At 44.4% G+C, this 21,120-nt stretch overlaps 1 protein-coding gene across 2 annotated transcripts in view; it reads right to left on the bottom strand.

Annotated features, from left to right (window-relative positions):
* Positions 1 to 20,269, bottom strand: part of RASGRP1 (RAS guanyl releasing protein 1) — a 152,388-nt gene extending 132,119 nt beyond the window's left edge. For both annotated transcript variants that reach the window (XM_063948040.1, XM_063948041.1), the window contains exon 1: positions 20,128 to 20,269. The gene's annotated coding sequence lies outside the window, so the exon portion shown is untranslated. The remainder of the gene's footprint in view (positions 1 to 20,127) is intronic.
* Positions 20,270 to 21,120: the final 851 nt, after the last annotated feature.

Raw genomic sequence — 21,120 nt, 5'->3', positions numbered from 1 at the left:
GGTATTACCGTAACCAGATTAATGTGTAGATTCATTTGATGCTTGTTATTAAGTTGTAGGACATTGCTATGAGTAGTTATGATTAAATGTATGAAAGCTAAAGTCACTCTTATTAGAACAATGGACATTCCAAGCAGGTAGTGGACAGGAAACTCATGCCAGCCCTTTTGATGTCTTCAAGGCTGAACCTGGTTTGCATATGAATTGACCAGTGACTCATCATGAATGAGAAAGTTCCCTCCCTTAGACTAGATGTGTGCACTCCCCCAAACTAGATAGCACATTGCTGATCAGACACACAGGAGTTGCTGTTTTGTCCCAGACGATGGTGGAGATGTTGCCAGACCAGTTCCTGTATTTATTTACAGAGAGAGAAAGAGTGATATGGAGGGAAGAATTTATATGAGAAAGATATGGTGATGTATTTGCTGGCCTGTAACTGTATGTATTTGATTTAGTTTGTATTAACTGCTTACTGTATAAATTGTAACCATGTAACTATATGTATACTGTACATTGTGATATATTGAATACACATCCTTTTAATAACAAATATATACATCAATGAGCTTTGGAACTCAGATAATGTGTGGGTGTATTGTTTTCTCTTATGGGATGCAGTGTTTTGCGATGTATAGCGCACATTCATGGCACATGGTAATAAGATGTGCAGGTGTCTACAGTATATATTAGAGCGGGCATTTTAAATATTTGTTAGAAAGCAATTTGGTATTTACAGATGGGGGCTGCGTCCGCGATATCACGGTCTTAATGATGCACTGTACATTACAAACGCGACGCTGTGGTCGATCAGCTTATGGTGGACGCATCGTGACGCTGACAAATCATGTCCGTGTGTTCTGTTGTGTTATCAGTAAGCCGCTGATATGAAATTCAAGGGATAATGTGTTTCTCATAATATTTAAGATGCTAAAGCGTATTTTTATTGTTGCAAAACAAAGTTCAAATAAGTCATATTGTGTTTGATTCAGATTGGATTATTTATCTGTTAAGTAGATTTAAAAATACATTTAAAAGTTGCTGCATAGCCTTGATATAGCTTTTTTTTAAACTCAGGCCTAAAGTAACTTCTGGTGCTTGTATAATTTGTGATTTCTTTGTGACATAGGAGCCGCATGGTTTGTCCTCCATTTTGGTCTAACCACATGGCCTGTCCACCATCTTGTGTAAACCTCATGGATGTGGAAGGGGGAGGAGCAGTGGCCATTTTAGGAAGGTCACTTTCTAAATAGCTGATTTTCAGTCTGCTCAGAACAATCAGTTTCCTTTGTCACATTCATAGCACCATTTATGAGTTACCAATGCATTTATTTAACCCGTGCCATAGTCAATTACAAATAGTTTCAATTGGGCCTAGTGAGAGTAAATGGTGAGATAAGTGGGGGGGTTTTCCCCTTCTTGTCTGTGCGTAATTATCTTACATCAACTGGGGGGTTGCACACAGATAGAAAAGAGAAAGAGGTTTTGGGTTTTGTTTTTTTTTCTCTTTTCTTCCAAGACTTGTAGAGTCTGCTTACTAGGGAGTATAGCCATTGAAATGCAAATTAACCTGTGTAACTATTTTTTTTTTAGCAGTGAAAAGCACATATCTTTGAGATGCAAATTAGAGGCAGTGAAGAGGTAACGTGTCTCATAGGAGGCCAGTGAATTATACATATATATATAATATTATTATAATTATGTGTATATTTATATCAGTGTATGTTCTGCAAGATAGCTATCCAATCTGAATCATATCATTTAAATTATAGATTATAGAAGTCATTATAGATCTGTGTGAAATCGGAAACATTTGTTTGCTATACAGATAAATTTGAAATAAATGTATTTAAGGGAGTAATTATAAGAAAGAAAAAAAAACGCAGGTCTGGCCCAGTCATAAAGGGTTACACAGAACAAGCGTGGGTTGTGCTTGTGAGAGATTAAAAGGCACGCTGGTAGCATGGTTACGCAAGGTTGCATAAGAATACGGACGCTAAGTACAAAGCACACGATATTTGTTCAATTAAGGTGGGATAGTAGACATTTAATACAATTGCACATAACTATCCGATTTCAAAAGCAGGTTACTCTAAATTTAGTTTAAAAAAACTGTAAGCACCTCTGGAATAAAGCTGCTGACTTAGGGGAGTAAAACAATTTTCTGTACAGAAAAAGAAGGTGTATTTGAGTGAGTGAAAGCGGAGTGAGTGGAGCTGAACCTGGGAATTCGGGATCCCGTCATGAAACACTGGGTTAGTAGAGGCCCGGTGGCGTAGGGTTCGCTACCTTGCGTGATCAGAACTAGGTGGTCTAGGTGATCTGGAGTGGTCTAGGTGTACCATACAACTAAGTGATCTCTAGGTGTTTCAGGTGGTCTACAGCAATCATAGGGCATACAGATAACTAGTATCCAGTAGCGGATCTTGCCACGGGCAAGCAGGACTTTTGCCCGGGGTGCCGCCTTCCGGAGGGCGCCGCACCATGGCAAGATCCGCTGCTGCTGTGCCCCCCGCTGCCCACTCTGTCCCATTGCCGCTGCCCCCCGCTGTGAAGGGAACTAGACACGTAGCGTCTAGTTTCCCTTCGTGGAGAGGACCATTTCAGCAGCGCTACTACTGTACTGGGGGCGTAACTGACCACGCCCCCTGTATGAAGGCACGCCCCTATTGGCCGCCCAGGGCGCTAGAAGCCCAAGAACCGGCCCTGCTAGTATCTATAGGCTGTGCGATTGCATCGCATGTCCGTATGTTCTACACAGCACAACGTGATACCATTGTGTCATATGCGCTGTGGAAAAGCATACGCAGACGTGATTGTATAGACAAAGGGGTTTTTCTTTGATAACGTCGGGAAATCTCCCTGGTGGGCTTCCACTAGAAAGGGTGAACAATAGTTATCTAATTTCTCTGTTTTTCACCCTACAAAAAATGACAGTGGGAAGATACCGAAAAGGAATTTTTCGCTGCCTCTCTCAGGAAAATATTCCAACAGAACCTCCACCGAAAGAAATTACGGTGCTGTAAGGTCTGATAGGAGCCCTAAGTTGGGTACATTGCTTTCCGCTATCAACAGTGTATCGCAGTACCGGCCAACGTGGGCGAGAGTGGGTGAAAGCGCTCTAAGAACTTTCACCGTCTACTTGAATTGAGTATTTTGGTGTTTGTGGGAATTTTTAGTTATTAAAAAGACCCACAAATATGGGAGCCAGTTGCTCAAGTGAGAGACGTTTGTGCAGGGTTCAGGCTGAAGAAGAAAGACCAAAAGGGTCAGCAAGGTTTATCATGTGTGAAAAATATGGTTCACACATGGAAGTTTTTTGCAATGAGTGGGTACGTATGACTGACAAAGATAGGGTATCATTCCCTAGGGTGGGCCGCTTTGAGCCAGAGGTACTGCAGAACGTAAAGATTAGAATATGTCTGATTAAAATCCAGAAAACAAAGGGTCAGACATACAAATTGTTTAAACCTGTGGCAGCAAGAGGGGTTGGGGAGTTTGATCCTAAGGCAGTGGTTTCCAAACTTTTTTGAATCACTGCGCCCTAGAATATCAGATTTTTTTTTCACGGCACCCCTAGGCCAAAAATTTCTTATTGAGAAATTTAGAAAGAAATATTACATTAAGTAGATCACGTTTATATGTCATCCTTAGGGTTAGTTGTGTGGTGAGGGACAAGATTTGCTTCTGTTTGGCCATATATTCTATGACTGGCAGCCTCCAGCACTGGTTTTGCCTATTATATTGTCCATGAATAATTTTAATTGGTCCTGGACCACCAACCCAGGGCACCCCTGCAAGTGTCCTGAGGCACCCCAGGGAGCCACGGCACACAGTTTGGGAACCTCTGTCCTAAGGTATTGCAGGTGGTATGTCTAACCAAAGTCATATAAGACAAGAATGGAAATATAAGAACTGTTTGAACTTGTAGCAACAATAAACAAGTAGGAAGAAAAAAGAGAATGCAAGTACACCGCCATATGTAGATGTGGAAGCAGTTACGGCCAGCATACAAACTATAGAAAATAATAAAAATATGAAAAATATGACTGTAACCTATATATGTACTAATGAATGTTGAAGTTTTATTTAGGAGGAGAAGGTGACCTGATTGAGTGCATGAGAAATGGCTGAAAACAGAGGAGTACCCAACCGGTAAAAGAAGAGCAGTAGCCTGCGGGGGAAGTGGCTGAGACCAGTGGAACTGGTAAGTATGGTATCATTCGTGTACATAGTAAAACCCAAAAATAAAACAAAAATCAACAAATTAACGTCAGAAATGGAGAAAAACCTGTCCGCACATTAGTATTTGCCAGTAGGAAAGCGGACAGAGACAGGGTAACCCCCGGGTATTTCTTTTAGTTACCATATAAGAAGTATTCATTCCTAGTAATGCCCCTAGTCAAGATGAGCTCGGAAATGTTTGTTGGACCATGTACAGACCCTTAATACGGGATGAGAAGGATTGAATGAATACTTTGCATGACCTAGAAGCTTGTTAAACTTTTTTTTTGTTGTCTTTTGCAGTAATAGAAAACTCTCCGTCTGGATAAGATCACTGGTAAACACTAATTCAGCAAATGGGAGGTGGCTGTCTCTGTGCAAATGGACGGGCTCAATAAGGCATTGAGGGTCAGGGTGCAGACTTCTTTGCAAAATTGGAAAGGGGTCACAGTAGCTAATCTTAGAGAGTGTGCTATTGAACATCACAAGAATAGTGCTAGGCGCAGAGAACAACAGGTGGAGAGGTTGAGGACGGTAGGTATACTGGCACATACAGGAAAGACCCATCAGTCCAAACCCCAGATCCCTAATGGTAAGTCAAGGTCAATAATATGTTACACCTGTAGGAAGGAAGGGCATTTTGCCAGAGATTGTAGGAGTAGTAGGACACATAGTCAATATAGACCCCCTAGACAGAAAACACAAGCCACATTATTAAACACATAGGCCAAAATTTACTAAGAATTCGAGTTTGTCCGATTTGTGTTTTTTTTCTAAGTCCCAATCCGGGAATTCACTAAGCACCAATCTCGGCAGTGTTTGGACTATTCATAATGGTTTGATTAGCAAAGTTCAGAAATACGAATGAATAGACCATCGGTCAAACACGGCTGTTATTTCATACAATACGGGCATTCACTATTCATTCGTATTTGGGTGTTAGTCTCTGAGTGCTCAAGTGCGGGTCTGTTTTTTTTCGATTCGTTAAAAAAAGCAGCAAAAAAATAGACCTGCTTTTTCCAGTCGAGTTTGGATAACCATGCACGGATCAGTGAGATCTGTGCATGGTTATCTATGGGAAAGGGTCTGTTTAGTGTTAAAACTTTAAAAAAAATTGCGTGGGGTCCCCCCTCCTAAGCATAACCAGCCTCGGGGTCTTTGAGCCGGTCCTGGTTGTCAAAATATTGGGGGAAAAATGACAGGGGTTCCCCCATATTTCATCAACCAGCACCGGGCTCTGCACCTGGTCCTGGTTCCAAAAATACGGGGGACAAAAAGCGTAGGGGTCCCCCGTATTTTTGAAACCAGCACCGGGCTCCACTAGCCAGGTACATAATGCCACAGCCGGGGGACACTTTTATACTGGTCCCTGCGGCCCTGGCATTACATACCCAACTAGTCACCCCTGGCCGGAGTACCCTGCATACTAGGGTCTCAATCTCTGCTGATAAGGTACCTGTCCACGCTGCCACAGCGCTATAAACCCATGCCGATACAATCGCCGGTCTGGGTAGTATACTAGAATGTGCAGACTATCTGCAGGATCCCTGAGAATAGCTAGTGCAAACAGGACACCCAAGGGGAAGATTCTCAACACATCCTGGCCCTAGTGGGGAAAGGATACAGCCTGAGAATTCTCTTGTGGGAAGCTGCCGTCTCTTGTCTGGAGATTCCCGCTCTTTTTCCTCATGAGAGGAGGGAAATTTACCTCAGCATTCTTCCCCTTAACATGTGTACTCTCGTGTCAGGGACAGATGAGTCATCAGTGATATGCAAATCTGCTTTTATTCCAATAATCATATATTGAATATCTTTTAGCCCTCTTGGCTGTAACTTTGCATTATCGTAGTCGACAGTGGAGTTAAACTCTGTGTCGATACTTTGTTATTTTGGATAGTGAACATAGAGAGACTCTGAAGGTCTCTGTGACATAGGGACAGACCAGGGTAGATTTCCTTTCTGTTCCCTAACCTTTTGTGCAATAATTTTACCTCAGCACTTACACATATCCAAACAGGTGTCGGCGTTGTCGACGGAGACACCCTCCCACACACATATCCGCTCTATCACCTCCTTAGAGGAGCCTTTTACCTCAGACATGTCGACACACGCGTACCGACACACCACACACACAGGGGATGCTCTATTTGAAGACAGTTCCCCCACCAGGCCCTTTGGAGAGACAGAGAGAGAGTATGCCAGCACACACCACAGCGCTATATAATACAGGGATGTACACTATACTGAGTGATTTTTCCCCTATAGCAGCTTATATACACAGTTTTGCGCCTAAATTTATGTGCCCCCCCTCTCTTTTTTACCCTTTGTGTACCAGGATACTGCAGGGGAGAGCCTGGGGAGCTTCCTTCCAGCTGAGCTGTGAAGAGAAAATGGCGCCGGTGTGCTGAGGAAGAAGGCCCGGCGCTCTCAGCGGCGGGCTTCTGTCCTTTTATGTACTTTAATGGTGGGGGTTAATGCACATATACAGTTTATCAGACTGTATTATGTGCTTTTCGCCAAGTAAGGTAATCTAATTGCTGCCCAGGGCGCCGCCCCCCAGCGCTCTGCACCCATCAGTGACCGGAGTGTGTGGTGTGCTAAGGGAGCAATGACGCACAGCTGCAGTGCTGTGCGCTACCTTAATGAAGACCGGAGTCTTCAGCCGCCGATTTTCAACTTCTCTTCGTTCTTCTGGCTCTGCAAGGGGGCCGGCGGCGCGGCTCTGGGACCAGACGACCGAGGACTGGGCCTGTGTTCGATCCCTCTGGAGCTAATGGTGTCCAGTAGCCTTAGAAGCCCAAGCTAGCTGCAAGCAGGTAGGTTCGCTTCTCTCCCCTCAGTCCCACATAGCAGTGAGTCTGTTGCCAGCAGATCTCACTGAAAATAAAAAACCTAACAAATACTTTCTTTTCTAGGAAGCTCAGGAGAGCCCCTAGGGTGCATCCAGCTCTGGCCGGGCACAGATACTAACTGAGGTCTGGAGGAGGGGCATAGAGGGAGGAGCCAGTGCACACCCATCTAAAGTCTTTAGAGTGCCCATGTCTCCTGCGGAGCCCGTCTATACCCCCATGGTTCTTACTGAGTCCCCAGCATCCTCTACGGACTAGGAGAAAAAGATTTACCGGTAGGTTTAAAATCTTATTTATTTATTTTTGAGTTATGCTCATGGTACTCTACATTGCAAACACACAACGACTTCGTACAGTTAACACCCTTTAGGAATTATTGTTATGTATTGGTGTGCACTGATGTTTTCTCAAACTGGGTAGAGGTATTTCCTGCCACTGCTGTGTTTACCGCAAAGAAAAAAATTGCGCAGAAATTTGTGTGTAGATCTGGCTTTTTCAACCAGTGTGCCGTGGCACACTAGTGTGCCGCGACCAGTTGCAAGGTGTGCCGCGGAGCCAGAGCAGTGTCCTGCACCTTCAGAGTGAACTGTTGGCCCGGGCTCTTTTTAGAGGATCAGTTATGCTCCGGCCGTGACCTATGACTTGAAGACGTGGCGGTGTGATATCATAGGTCACTGCTGCCGCGTCTACCACCCAGCCAGCCCACTTGCCTGCTTACACATCTTCCAGTTCCCGCCTGCATACACAGCTTTCCTTGCCAACCCACATCCACACCTGCCCAACCGCCCCCTGCTCAGTATTTGCAGCACTCCACTATGAACGCCCGCAACCGAGGGACAGGGAGGAGGACAGCTGACCGGTAGGGGCTAATATTTGTTATTTTATTTCTCCTGTGGGGAACAATAAGATTTATGTGGGGAGAATAAGGATTTATATGGATTTATGGGGGGGAACAATGTGAATAATTAATGTGGGGAGCAATACGATTTATGTGGGGAGAAATGTGATTGATTTATGTGTGAGCAACATGATTTATGTGGGGAGCAACTGTGTAGGCCAATGTATGTGTGGATTTTTCTTTACTGTGAGGGCCAATGTGTGTTTTGTTTTGTTTTTTTCTGTGGGGAACTGATGGTGTGCCCTGGGAATTTTAAAATATTATTCGGCGTGCAGTGACTAAAAAAAGGTTGAAAATCACTGGTGTAGATAATGGTACCCCTAGAAGTAGGAGCAAAGCTTGAAATTGTACTATTGTGATCATAGATACTGCCACTTGTATTATGTAGCATCTGAACCACTCCCAGATCTTCACTTAACGAATCACCCTCTTTGAAATTTGTTTTTGTTTTTGTTTTGGTATTTGTGTCTTTTTGGGGGTTTTTTGGAAGACAACCTCATGTCATGATTGATCCACACAATGATCAGAAATACACCAATGAGGTGACAGTACAGTACTTTATCGAGATGAGCCAGCATTTGAGAACTTGACAAAAGAACTTGAAACTGTTGATTGCTGGTATGCCAAATACTAACTGTCTTGATTGTGAACCAAGAGACTGTGGATTGTTCTTACGCTCAGGTTGCCTAATAGACAGGTGGGAAGGACCGTATCAAGTTTTGTTGACAGCACTATCCCAGTGAAAGTAGCCGAGAGAGAGACTTGGTCCACGATTTCTATTGCAGGAAAGTCGGTAGTCCGGAAGGAACTCATAAATGGAGTGAGATCGCAAAAGTATCACCAGAGACTCTGTTTCTTGAAGACTGAGAGGTGGCACTGTTGAACACTACCTGAGCGTACGAAAGGATTGCAGAAAGACCAGTCATTGTAATTGATTTGTTATGAACAAGAGTTGTTTTGTTCTATTTCTCTTTTCTCTCTTTTCCCGCTGACAAACATTTTTTTTTCAGGACATTCTATTTTTGCAAGGTTTTTTTTATGAGGAGTCGAGTGTGGGACTGGAACTGGTTCTGGAGGAAGGAGTGATTTCCTTATAGGATCCCAGGATTAACCGATCAGTTTGTTAAAGCCAGAGAAAAATCAAAGGTCTAGTAGTTATGGAGTTCGGCGGTAACGTGATAGGCTATTGTCTGAGGAATACTGTATTTTGTAGTTATTGTGACACCATATTTGAAGATGAGTGCATCCAGAGATGTCAGTCTAGCAATAAGGTGACAGACATCCCTTGAGTGATTACCACTCACTAGTGGGTAAAGGTCTTAAACCAAACGGAATGTTGGATGTGCTCACAGGTACCTCTAAGATGAAAAGATTCAGGATTAGGCCATTTTTTTTTAGAGTTAGCTGAGGTACTTGAATTACACGGAAGGGGGAGGGGACTGGTGGACAAAGAATATAATATAACTAGGCCCCCTAGCCTTTAGATCCTCCAGTACCATAGATAAATCCTTAATATGTTTAAATCTCACCAATTTCAGGAAATTGGGAGGTAATCAGGAACAATCAGAGAATGGCTATTCACACATAGCAGATAAAGAGCTCATTAATATATGTGGAAGAAAGTTTTATGAGTGACTCTCCCCGAACTCCGAAGGTTTATGTTATCTAGGAAGGACACTACTTATAACCCTTGTTCAATGATTAAACAGACCTAGAATACGTTCCAGAAATGGAAACAATGTTCAGAAAATGATAGGAATATGTAGATCATGAAAATTTTATATGTCACTTTCACGATTTGTTTGTGTCTTCTTCATCTACCCAGCAGAACCTCAATCGAATCCAAACATCAGTGTACAAAGACGTAGGTACATGTATGTGTGAAATGTTCGTCCAAATCAGACATTATAGGCCAAAGCACTGTCCCAGCATACTCTATAGGTTGAATGTTGTCCCACACCCAACCAGTGGTCCCTTGACCGCCGAGTGCATATAGAGGATGTCTCGTCCTCCTCCCTGTCTTCCCCAAATATGGTCAAACATCTGAAATGAATACATACTTGTGTCTAGGTCACCGATTATTGTCTGAAATATTTTTCTTATGTTAATAATTTCTGGCAGTTATTGTTTACTGCCAAATTGTGGACTGTCAAAGTCAAAAATATTACATAGAGAGAACATACAGACTCCACACATATGAGTCGCAATGCTTGCAAATATGCGCAGCGAGCACAGCAATGTATGGTCACATACGCATTTACACAGACATGCCACAGAGATAGATTCGACACATATTTCATACAGCACATAATTATAACATATTAAGCGCCAGACATCATACTGTTTTAAAATGTATTTAATGGAGTAAAGTCATGTATGTGTATTATTGGAGCAGAGCAAGATAGACATGTCGTGTTTGGTATTACAGTAACCAGATTAATGTGTAGATTCATATGATGCTTGTTATTAAGTTGTAGGACATTGCTATGAGTAGTTATGATTAAATGTATGAAAGCTAAAGTCACTCTTATTAGAACAATGGACATGCCAAGCAGGTAGTGGACAGGGAACTCAGGCCAGCCCTTTTGATGTCTTCAAGGCTGAACCTGGTTTGCATATGAATTGACCAGTGACTCATCATGAATGAGAAAGTTCCCTCGCTTAGACTAGATGTGTACACTCCCCCAAACTAGATAGCACATTATTGAATACATATCCTTTTAATAACAAATATATACATCAATGAGCTTTGGAACTCAGATAATGTGTGGGTGTATTGTTTACTCTTATGGGATGCAGTGCTTTGCGATGTATAGCGCACATTCATGGCACATGGTAATAAGATGTGCAGGCGTCTAGAGTATATATTAGAGCGGGCATTTTAAATATTAGTTAGAAAGCAATTTGGTATTTACAATGTATATTCTCAATGACATAAAAGGAAATATTTGGGTAATTTTAAACAGCTTCTATTATCAGGGGACATTAGTAATTCAGCATGTTTTTCAGCACTACCTGTCTGTCATGGGGTCAAACACATGATTTTTTTAGGGGGCTTTACAAATGTTATTTTATATATATATATAGAAACATAGATAGTTTTAAAAAATATCCTTGCCTAATGGCAAGTAACTAAGACTGCCAGAGTGGCTCACCACTGCTGCTGGAGAGGAGACAGATGCTAGAGGTCATACTTGACCTCTAGCGTCTGACAGAGCCAGAATCCGGGAGCGCATAGCATTGGGTAGCGTTGACGGCCGCAGCAGCCTTACACCCTTGGCAACGAGCATGAAAACCCCTTGGTGATGAGCATGACACCCAGCGCATGAAACCCCTGTCAACAAGCATTACCCCATGGCAACAAGCATGACACCCAGTGCATGAAAACCTTGGCAAAAAGTATTACCAACTGGCAATGAGCATGACACCCAGTGCATGAAACCCCTGGCAACAAGCATTATCCCCTGGCAATGAGCATGACATCCAGCACATGAAACTCCTGGCAACAAGCATTACCCCCTGGAAATGAGCATGAAACCCCTGAGAACAAGCATTACCCCCTGGCAACGAACAAGGAACCAAGAGCATGAAACCACTGTCAACGAGCTGGTAATGTAAAAGTTATTAGAAGCCTTACTGTGGGGCATAATGTGTAATGGGCATTGCAGTGTGTGGCATAACGTATCACGGACATTGAGGTGTGTGGCATAATGTATAATGGACATAGTGGTGTGTTGCATAATGTGTCACAGGCATTACGGTGTTTTATACTGTATCACTGACATTGCTGTATTTATTTATTACCAGTTATTTACATAGCGCACACATATTTACGCAGCGCTTTACAAAGAATATTTGCCCATTCACATCAGTCCCTGCCCCAGTGGAGTTTACAATCTAGATTCCCTATCACATGTACACACAGACACATTCACTAGGGTTCATTTTGTTGGGAGCCAATTAACCTACCAGTATATTTTTGGATTGTGGGAGGAAACCGGAGTACCCGGAGGAAACCCATGCAAGTATGGGGAGAATACATAAACTCCGCACAGTTAGGGCCATGGTAGGAATCGAACCCATGACCTCAGTACTGTGAGGCAGTAATGCTAACCATTACACCGTCCGTCTCGGGCATTGTGGTGTGTGGCATAATGTATCATGGGCATTGTGGTATAATGTCTCAGGGGCATTGCGCTGTATGGCATAATATATCATTGACATTGCGGTGCGTGGCATAATGTATAATGGCCATTGTGGTGTGTGGCATAATGTGTCACAGGCATTACAGTGTGTGGTACACTGTATTACTGACATTGCGGTGTGTGGCATAATGTATATTGGGCATTGCGGTGTGGCATAATGGGTCACAGGCATTACGGTGTGTGGCATACTGTATCACAGGCATTGTGGTATGTAGTATAATATCTTAGGGGCATTGCAGTTTGTGGCATAATGAATCACTGACATTGCGGTGTGTGGCATAATGTATAATGAGCAATGCGGTGTGTGGCATAATGTGTCACAGGCATTACCGTGTGTGGTCTACTGTATCACTGACATTGCGTTGTGTGGCATAATGTATATTGTGCATTGCGGTGTGGCATAATGTGTCACAGGCATTATGGTGTGTGGTATACTGTATCACAGGCATTGTGGTATGTAGTATAATATCTCAGGGGCATTGCAGTGTGTGGCATAATGTATAATGGGCATTGCGGTGTGTGGCATAATGTGTCAAAGGCATCACTGTGTGGTATACTGTATCACGGGCATTGCAGTATGTAGTATAATGTCTCAGGAGCATTGTGGTGTTTGGCAAAATGTATGGCAGGTATTCCGATGTGTGGCATTATGTATAATGGGCATTGTGGTGTGTGGCATAATGTATAATGGGCATTGCGGTGTGTGACATAATGGGTCACAGGTATTACGGTGTGTGGCATACTGTATCACGGGCATTGCTGTATGTAGTATAATGTTTCAGGGGCATTATGTACTCTATGTGGCATAATGTATCACATATATTATGGTGTGTGGCATAATGTGTCAGGGGCATTATAGTGTGTGGCATTTTGTGTAATGGGCATTATGGTATGTGGCACAATGTTTAAGGACCATTGCGGTTTGTGGCATAATGTGTAAGGGGCATCACGGGTGGCGTTTATGTGACCGGCAGTCACAATACCGATGCCGGGATCCCGGCATGTAAAAATACCACCGATCGACATGCCGACCAACAGGGACTATTCCCACTTGTGGGTGTCCATGACACCCATAGAGTGGGAATAGAACCTGTGGCAAGCGTAGCGAGCCACCGAGCCCGATGCGTGGTGAGCCCAGCGAGCCCGCAAGGGGCTTCGGTCCACTCGACTCCCCCATCTAGCAGCCGGGATCACACCATCGGTATTATGACCGTCAGTCTACTGACCGGCGATCACATATACCCAACTCGGCATTACAATGTGTTGCATAATGATTAATGGGCATTGCGGTGTGTGGTGTAGTGTGTCAGGGACATTGCGGTGTGTGGCATAATGTGTAAGGGGCGTTACTATAAGGAGGAAAAATGACAAATAATGTAAGGGGCAGGATTACTTTTTTCCTGTTGTGACCAGTGTTTGGGCGTGCAGGTCGCAAAACTGGGGTATAAAGTAGTCTTTTCCTGCAATGCTGCGCCCCTTGCAGTGAAGCCACACCCCATGCCCCTTTTTCTAATGACAAGGGGGTGGGGGGTGTTTGCGCCAGGTTACACCACTGAATGTCGGGATCTGAATCAGGCCTAATGTGCCCAGTTGATGCGACATGATAGATAGATGCACATGCATGTATGAAAGTACAGCGGATCATGTACCCTGGTGGTCCTTTCAAGCCCTAGTTTAGCACTGCCACTAGTGCTGAGCGGAGTTACAATGCTGGTTACATTGGCTAGGAGAAATCCCATTAATCAGCTCAAGCTGTCTACTGTAGGTTATGATTTTCTGAATTGCATTGTGGATCCGGCTTTTTCCATTGTGCACTATAGATTTCAGCAGGGGTGGATGGAAAACCAGCCGGGAAATTGTTGTAAGCAGCCCTAATAGGGGCGGGGTCTGTCAAGGGGGTGGGATCTGTCAAGGGTGGCGAGATCCCCCCTTATAGGGTCTGATTCTGAGTTGGATACAGTTGTGGCCTTCTTTGCGTCTTTTGCTCCAGTTGCATATGTGCATTTATACTAATGACGCTACAGTGCACTTCCCTGGTGTACAATCGTGCATCCAAATATGCAAGGATTGAGACATCTACTGTCAGTGTCCACAGATGCTGCAATTATGCTTTGTGCAACTTTCACCAGCCCTATGCTAGGTGCAGATCATCTGAGTATGGCCGCCAATACGAGTGATTCAGCATTTCTGTACACAGCCACTATCAGCAACACACCCATACTACGTTACCTCTGTGTCTGGTTAGCCAACCAGTCTGGTAACTGCCAAGGGAAGCCAAACACATTTCTAATACACTTCTTGGTGCGTGCATCTGAATCTGTAATTTAACTCTGTACGAACAACATCAGGACACATGCGCAGTACAACGCAGACTCATACAGAGATTAAAAACACATTTGCCCCTATAGGGAAAAAAAACATACATTGGCCCCCACAGGAAACAATAAAAATCATTGCCCCCTACAGAGAACAATTAAAAAACACTGGCCCACACAGGAAATTAAACAAGCATTACCCCCCACAGGAAAAACACACACACACACATTGGCCTATACAGAAAACAATACGACACTTTAGCCCCAACAAGAAAACAGACACATGCACATTGGCCCTACACAGGAAAAAAAAATACACATAATGGCTTTAACAAGAATAAAAATAAACAAACTGACCACCATCATGAAAAAAAATAAACACACTGACCCCTGTAGAAATAAAAAAAAAAACACATTAGCCACCACAGGAATAAAAATACATTGCCCCCACAGAAAACACTAGGGGAAATTCCGTTGTTTTGGCTGTCTAAAAATCCCATCTAAACGGGACTGTTTAGACGCCCAAACAATTGTCAGGGATCAATTGATGTTTGGGCGCTCATGCATATCGCACATGTCCTGCCCAAACAGACCGGGTTTAGCAGCGGTGCAAGTGGGTAGGTACAGGTGGGTACAGCGTACCCTTAAGAATTTAGCTGTGGATACGCCGTACCCACTGTCGACGGGCCGCAACTCCCTCCTTCCCTCTGCTGCTGCTCACCGCCGCTGCTGGTTGAGGGAGGACAGCGCAGTTTGCGCCTCTCCTACCCCTCAGTGTCTCCCTTCAAGTCAGCGTCGGCCCATGGGCCAATCAGAGATAGCGGACCAACAGCCAAGGCTCCTGATTGGCTACCGGACCACGAGCTTTGATTGTCTCACGGATCGGCTCTGAATTGAAGGTAGACACCCGCACCGCCGCTGGAGACTGAGGGGCAGGAGAGGCGCACGCTGTGCTCTCCTCCCTTCACACACAGGACAGCAGCAGCGGTAAGCAGCAGGGGAAGGGGGGCACTGGGGGCCTATCTGGCACTGGGGGGATATGTGTATCTGTCACTGGGGGCATATATGGCACTTGGGGAACATCTGTATCTGGCACTAGGGGCATATCTGGCAGTGGGGGGACATGTGTATCTGGCACTGGGGGCATATCTGGCACTGAGGGGACATGTGTATCTGGCACTGGGAGCATATCTGGCACTGTGGGGACATTTCTGTATCTGGCACTGGGGGCATATCTGGCACTGGGGGGGACATGTGTATCTGGCACTGGGGGCATTTCTGTATCTGGCACTGGGGGCATATCTGGTACTGTGAGGACATTTCTGTATCTGGCACTAGTGGCATATCTGGCACTGAGGGGACATGTGTATCTGGCACTGGGGGCATATCTGGCACTGAGGGGACATGTGTATCTGGCACTGGGGGCATATCTGGCACTGGGGGGACATGTGTATCTGGCACTGGGGGCATTTCTGTATCTGGGACTGTGGGGACATGTGTAGCTGGCACTGGGGGCATATCTGGCACTGGGGGGACATGTGTATCTGCTACTGGGGGCATATCTGGCACTGAGGGGACGGTAGATGCTAGATCCAAGGGGAGTAAGGGACCTTTTTCTGTCAGGGGGAGGAGCCACGACACAAGAGGGAGGAGCTAGGACAGCGGGATAGTTGCTCTACTGTCCACGCCACCAACTATTACCTTTAGTAATCAGGTGGCGAGCGGAGCGAGCCACCGAGCCCGCGAGGGTACTGTTCGGGCACCCTGTTCGGCCGTAGCTCCTCCCAATGATGACGTAGCTCCTCCCCTTGAAACATCAGAAGGTCCCTTCTCCCACTCCGAAATAGAACCAACCCTGAGGGGACATATGTATCTGGCACTGGGGGCATATCTGGCACTGTGGGGACATGTGTATCTGGCACTGGGAGCATATCTGGCATTGTGGGGACATGTGTATCTGGCACTGGGAGCATATCTGGCATTGTGGGAACATTTCTGTATCTGGCACTGGGGGGACATGTGTATCTGGCACTGAGGGCATTTCTGTATCTGGCACTGGGGGCATATCTGGTACTGTGGGGGCATTTCTGTATCTGGCACTGGGGGGGGGGTGGGCAATGTATATCTGACACAGTGGGGGCATTTGTGTATCTGGCAATGTGAGGCAATGTATATCTGGCACTATGGGGGCATTTGTGTATCTGGCACAGTGAGCTGCATCCACCAGTGACGGCTCCGGACGGGACAGCCAGACAATATTAAAGTAAACAGTGGGACTTCAGGGACGGCGGCCGCAGCTTAATTCACAGGCGCCGCAAGCTTTAACTGGGGAAGCACTGCCTTGGTTCCAGCTTACAGATCTCGGAAGCGCAGGCCAGCCAGCTGAGTGCTGGCAGAGTCAGTGTGTGGGGGGGAGTATTTCAGTGCTGACAGGGTGAGTCGGTGTGGGGGGGTCAATGTGACCTGGCAGGGTCAGTGTGTGTGTATGTGGGAGGGGGGGGGGGGGAAGGGGGTATGGTGGATTTCTTGGGGAGGAATTCAAATGTTAGAGAAGTTGGTTGGGTGTCTGTTTTTTCCTGTCTATTAGATAGGAAAAAACAGACTCCCAACTGACTTTTCAAGCAATTGAATATTCCCCATTGAGTGCTGACAGGGTGAGACAGTGGGGGATATTCAGTTGTTTGAAAAGTCAGTTGGGAGTCTGTTTTTTCCTATCTAATAGACAGGGGGAAAAAAGACACCCAACTGACTTTTCAAACATTTGAATTCCCCCCAGTGTGTGTGTAAGGTTTTAACGAGTTCTGGCAGGGCTTGTGGGTATGGGTTAATGAGTACTGGCAATGAGTGTGTTAATGAGTCCTGACAGGGTAGGTGTGCTAACACTTATTCGGGCACAGATATGTAGCATAAAAATGTTTTGGGGGCGTTGTATGGTATAATTCACACAATGTGGCATACAGTAAATTTGAGGTACAAATGTGTGACATAATATTAATTGGAGGGAGCAGGGGTGGTGGCCGAAATGTTGCCTAGGGCGCTCGGAAACCTTGCAGGGATATTTTCATTCCCAATTAAAGTATCCACTGCATTACAGGCTATTGATGATGATGATGATGATAATAATAAAAAATAATGCCACAATTATTAGTACTTTCAATTTAACTATGAGCCACTGTTATGAGGAAAGGGTTAAAGATAAATCATCATCGCTATATGCAAATATGCAGTGTTTTCAGCACAATCTCACATACATTTCACAACAACTGTACAGGTGAGAACTGACTGGAGATTTATATCAGCAGGAAGAGTGCAGTTCTGTCACATGTGCATTTAGAGAACTGTGTTGACAAAAATAACATTCACAACTTACAGTACGTGAACTGATAGAATCAGAACTTCTCCAAAGTTGAAAATAGAAAAGTCTTGTATGATCCCATAATTGTAACAATTACATTTTCAAAAGGATAAGTGCATATAACTGAACGTGAATATTGGTAACTAACATGCCAGGGCTACAACTGTGTGATCCCTTGATGAAGTCCTGAAGGACGAAATGCGTTGAGTTCCCTTATCTGACCTCCATTGATACTAAGATAAGTTTGACCTCCTGCAATATACCATGATGATTTTTTAAAAATTTTTTTATTGCTACTTGTATTTTTTTATTCTGTACTGTTATATATTAAAATTGTTATATTTTTTATACTAATATTGTCTCTTAAAGGTTCCGTATTTTTAACTATATTATTATAGTATATTTTTAAACAACACGGGTCACCGTTACCCCTATCCCCCTTTTTCTCTATGCACATCACAGTATTACACCTGCACTGTACTTCTTAGGGGTTGGCTGACACCCAAATATTATTGTGATGTGTGTTTTATGGTATTTTAGTCGGGTGGTATTCATGTGACCGGCGGTCAGCTGACCGACAGTCACATGACCTCCTCCACCATCCCGATGGCTCACTATCCCGATGGTCGGCATGCCGACCAACAGGGACTATTTCCACTCGTGGGTGTTCACGACACCCATAGAGTGGGAATAGAACCCGTGGCGACCGTAGGTCGCCACCGAGCCCGCAGCGTGGCGAGCGCAGCGAGCCTGCAAGGGCTTGCTGCACTCGCCCCTCCCCGCTGGGATCCCGGCATCAGTATGCTGCCGGGATCCCGGCGTCGGTAAGCTGACCAGCGGTTTCCTAACCGCCGGTCAGCCGTACTACACCCTTTTAGTCATATAGATTATTTTTATACTAATATTTCTTTTACCTCACAAGTGGCGCGGTATTCTATTTTCTCACATTATATATATATATATATATATAAATAAATAAAATGTGTGTGTGTGTGTGTGTGTGTGTGTGTGTGTGTGTGTGTGTGTGTGTACAAAGGAAGCCAACAGCGCCAAGATGCAGTATCCACTAAAAACTAGTAGTTGGACCACAGACTATAATAAATATTATCTCCTTGTTGACACTCCCTCTGTAACAAACGGTGTCTGCTACGACTTAAATTAACTAAGCACTGGTACAGGTGCTTAAAATAGATTTTGGAAAGGGGGGGATAAGGTGGTATTAGGCGACCAATGGTGTCATAAAAAATAGGAGACTATGGTGGTCATTACGAGTTGTTCGCTTGTTGCCGATTTTCGTTATGCTGCGATTTGCTGCTAAATGCGCATGGTACGCAGCGCGCATGCGCTTAGTTATTTAACTAAAAACTTATCAGTTTTGCTGTTGTTCGTGCGGCGCTTTTCAGTCGCACTGCTGATCGGTGAGTGATTGACAGGAAAGGGGCGTTTCTGGGTGGTAACTGAGCGTTTTCCGGGAGTGTGCTAAAAAACGCAGGCGTGTCAGGCAAAAACGCGGGAGTGGCTGGGGAAACGGGGGAGTGGCTGGCTGAACGCAGGGCGTGTTTGTGACGTCAAACCAGGAACTAAACGGACTGAGGTGATCGCAGTCTAGGAGTAGGTCTGGAGCTACTCAGAAACTGCTTGAAAATTTCTAGTAGCAATTCTGCTATTCTTTCGGTCGCTATTCTGCTAAGGTAAGATACACTCCCAGAGGGCGGCGGCCTAGCGTTTGCAATGCTGCTAAAAGCAGCTAGCGAGCGAACAACTCGGAATGACCACCTATATGTGTAAGATATAAAAATATTACAACAATTTACTTTACAGAACATAGCACTAAAACAATCATCGGGTGCCACTTGATCTAACTCATCCTCATAAGTTAAGATATTGATCTCTTTTTGTTTTTTTAATATACTCTCCGTGCTCTTATATATATATATATTTTTTTTTTTTTTTTCTCCATTTTTTGTATTTTTAAGCTTCTGGTTTTATATGCATATTCGATATCTAACAGCCTATTTTTACCTAGTGATATTTTGTTTTAGTGCTTCGTTCTGTAAAATAAATTGATGTAATATTTTTTATATCTTACACATATAGTCTCCTTTTTTTATGACACCATATATATAGTAACAGGGTCAGGGGAACAGGAACCATCTCCTGGGGTAGGGTAGGTGGCAGGATGCAGCAGCTGACAGATCATACAAGTCTGCTGGTTTGTTGCAGTTGGCCTCAACAAGTATTATTGTGCAAAAAAAATAGAAGTAAACATCAAAATAGATACCTTGCCGTCCAGAGCTAACTATACACAGGATATCCTAGGTCACTACAAAAGAAAAAAACAAACAAACAAAACAATACAAGAAGTTTTTTTCCAGGCACTGGATTTCAAGAGCAGGTTTCTCTAACAGAGCCTTTCCTTTTCCTCAAGCAGTGCGAGAGACAGATGATCAGGCTGACCGCCTTTTAACACACTCCTACAGCTGGAAGTCATAATTAGTCTTCTGTGAGGCTAATAGCCCAAAGACTCGAACTGGGCCTAAATGGATGGAGTCCTCTCTTCTCACATCCAACCCCAGAACCCTAATCTGGTTCTTATCAAAAGCTCTCAGCAGAACCAACACAATATCCCTGGGGTTTTAAAACACATAGATAAGCAACCTGGGGGAAATTACCACTACCAGTAATCTTGTCACTGAAATGCTTTTTCTGCCTCAAGGTTCCACTTCACCATGGGGGTCATTCGAGTTGTTCGCTCGTAATTTTTTTTTCGCAACGGAGCGATTAGTCGCGAATGCGCATGCGCAATGTCCGCAGTGCGACTGCGCCAAGTAAATTTGCTATGCAGTTAGGAATTTTACTCACGGTTTTTTCTTCGTTCTGGTGATCGTAATGTGATTGACAGGAAGTGGGTGTTTCTGGGCGGAAACTGGCCGTTTTATGGGTGTGTGTGAAAAAACGCTACCGTTTCTGGGAAAAACGCGGGAGTGGCTGAAGAAACGGAGGAGTGTCTGGGCGAACGCTGGGTGTGTTTGTGACGTCAAACCAGGAACGACAAGCACTGAACTGATCGCAGATGCCGAGTAAGTTTGAAGCTACTCAGAAACTGCTAAGAGGTGTGTAATCGCAATTTTGAGAATCTTTAGTTCGCAATTTTACTATACTAAGATTCACTCCCAGTAGGCGGCGGCTTAGCGTGTGCAAAGCTGCTAAAAGCAGCTTGCGAGCGAACAACTCGGAATGAGGGCCAATATTTTATTGTTTATCTTGGTATGGT

The sequence above is a fragment of the Pseudophryne corroboree genome, chromosome 12 (assembly GCF_028390025.1).
Source record: "Pseudophryne corroboree isolate aPseCor3 chromosome 12, aPseCor3.hap2, whole genome shotgun sequence".
Taxonomy (NCBI): Eukaryota; Metazoa; Chordata; class Amphibia; order Anura; family Myobatrachidae; genus Pseudophryne; species Pseudophryne corroboree.
Note: the sequence above shows the minus strand (reverse complement) of the source record. Positions and strands in the feature narration are given on the sequence as shown.